General features: G+C 62.6%; 1 pseudogene; it reads right to left on the reverse strand.

The window, feature by feature from the left end:
- The window catches only part of LOC124579196, a 7,960-nt pseudogene that overhangs the window by 2,785 nt on the left and 2,675 nt on the right, over positions 1-2,500 (reverse strand).

Here is a 2,500-nt window from a genome sequence, read left to right on the forward strand (position 1 = left end):
GTTGAAAACGCAGCGACCAGCGGTGGAGAATTGCAGTCCCAGGTACCGGAAGGTTTCACCCACACGTAGGGCGGGCACGGTGGCGTTGCCCGCTTTGAAGGTAACGTCGGCGTCGACCTTCACCTTCTTGTCGCGCCCAGACGCGACTAAGGCGAGGGTGAAACACTTCCGGGCGTTGATCTGCAGCCCTAGATGGGCGAGGGCTGCGACGGCTGCGTCGATGAGGGACTGCAATCCCCTCGCGGTCGATGCAAAAAGCAGGACGTCATCTGCGAAGGCCGCAGCGTTAACTCTGCGACCAAGGATCCGAGCTCCGATGTGGGAGGGAAGTTGACTCAAAACATAGTCCACCGCAAAATTGAAAAGGAGGGGGGAGAGGGGGTCACCCTGACGCACACCCCTAGCCGGCTGCAGGGGCACGCCCACGTCGGCGCCGCCCGCTATCACCGTCGTGCTACCCTCGTAACACCTTTCGACGTACTCAATAAAGCAATCCGGCAGGCCATGAGCCCTCAGCACGGGGCGGAGGGCGGCATGGTCCACCGAATCGAACGCTTTAGAGACGTCGATCGATGCCACAAAAACAGAGCGACAGGAGCGGACTGCGTCGGTGAGAGCAGTGTCCAAGATGAAGGTGTTTTCCAACATCCCATCCCGGGGGATGAATGCCCGCTGACGTTCGTCCACAGCACATGCACGCATCAGGCGTGACGCGAGAACCTTGTGAAAGGTCCGCGCCAACACCGAGCAGACCGTAATGGGGCGAAAGTCAGCGGGGGATGTTGGTGCAGCCGTTTTGGGGAGAAGTGACGTCCGGGCGCGAAGCAGACGCTCGGGGAGGGCACGGGCCAGGAGGAAGAGGTTCAAGAGTTTCACCAGGACTTCATGCGGCAGGCGCCGCAGCTCCGCTGGAGTCAGGCCGTCCGGCCCGGCTGCCGATCCCCTGGGCGGCAAGGCAGCAGCGACCTCCTCACGTGTGACCGGCCCCCATAGGCACTCAGGAGCGACAGGCTCCGAGTGCGGGAGAAGGCGGTCACGGATGAAGCCGGCGGTGGAGATCGGCTTCTTCGTGAAGAGGTCCGCCCAGAAGTCCAGCAGACCGGGGATGTCGGGTGGCGGCTGCAGCAGGGTGCCGTCCAGCAAGCCGCGCACGCAACGCGCACGCGACCTACGGAAGGCGTCCTGTGTCCGCGCGTATTCCCAGCGGCGCCGCTTGCGCTTCTGCAGCGGCGGGGCGGCAGGCGGCCGCTTGGATGGTTGGCGCGGCCGCTGTGTCCTGGTGATCGACCTCTCCCCCCTGGACCCGACCGACGCAAGGGCATCCGGGAGCATGCCCAGGATGACATCGGGCGGCGTGCCCCGCCCCAGACCAATGACTCGATCCAGGGCAGAGAAACGCTGGGCGGAAGCAGGTAGCCCCGCCAGATGCTCCCAGATGGCGGCGTCAGTCGGCCCCTCCGGCGGCGGCCCGGTGGTGTCGGCCGCGAAGTCCTCGGCTGCGTCGACGGGCGGCGCAGCGGCCTCGCCCGCGTCAGGCAGCGAGCTCGCTGCTCCACGGCGGGACGCCGGCTCTTCACCCCGACCGATCTCAAGTGCCTCCATGAATTGGCGGACAAGCTGCTTGTGGGCAGCTTGCCGCCGTCGGCACTTGATTGCCTCAAGCGTTCGGTCGGGGAACATCCTGGTAAGTTCTTGATTTACAAAGAAGAACCGGGCGTCCCTCTCCAGGAACAGTTCGGCCTCTGCCTTGGCGAGCGACAGGACTTCTTCCTCCGTCCACCTCGCGCGATGCCTCTCCGTCACGATCTCAGCGTTGGCGGCCGCAGGGTGTTGGCGGCGGCGATGGACCCCGAGACCGTTCTTCGTGGTAAAAGTGCGGTGGCACTCACTGCAAGCAAAGGGAGCTACACAAACTATCGCATTTTCGTTACGGCCGGTTGGCCGGATAGGTGCTGGGGTAGCTGGGGTGGCACCTTCAGCGGAAGGGCCACCATCTCTTGTTTCTTGTCGGCTGCCCCCAACTATAAAGGGATAATGCGAGGGGGGGCTGGTAACCCCCCCAAGCCCCTGGTGCGGTCTTCCACTCTGCAAAAAAAATCAGCGGGCCCACGAGAAGGGGAGAAGACCGCAGGAGAGGAGAGGCTAAGAGGGCTAGGCCCATGTATTGCGCATCACTCTCCCTGTAACTATAACCCAAGGAAGGCACCTCGCAGCAGCAGCACGACTACATCAAGACCGCACTTCGAAAAGCCAAGTCCGGATGCAGCCACACCGCCGCCACTTGGCCAGATTAAGAGAAGTCATAGTTAACTCCCGCCGTTTACCCGCGCTTGCTTGAATTTCTTCACGTTGACATTCAGAGCACTGGGCAGAAATCACATTGCGTCAACACCCGCTAGGGCCATCGCAATGCTTTGTTTTAATTAGACAGTCGGATTCCCCCAGTCCGTGCCAGTTCTGAGTTGATCGTTGAATGGCGGCCGAAGAGAATCCGCGCACC

Source organism: Schistocerca americana, unplaced genomic scaffold (genome assembly GCF_021461395.2).
Source record: "Schistocerca americana isolate TAMUIC-IGC-003095 unplaced genomic scaffold, iqSchAmer2.1 HiC_scaffold_297, whole genome shotgun sequence".
In the NCBI taxonomy this organism is placed as follows: domain Eukaryota; kingdom Metazoa; phylum Arthropoda; class Insecta; order Orthoptera; family Acrididae; genus Schistocerca; species Schistocerca americana.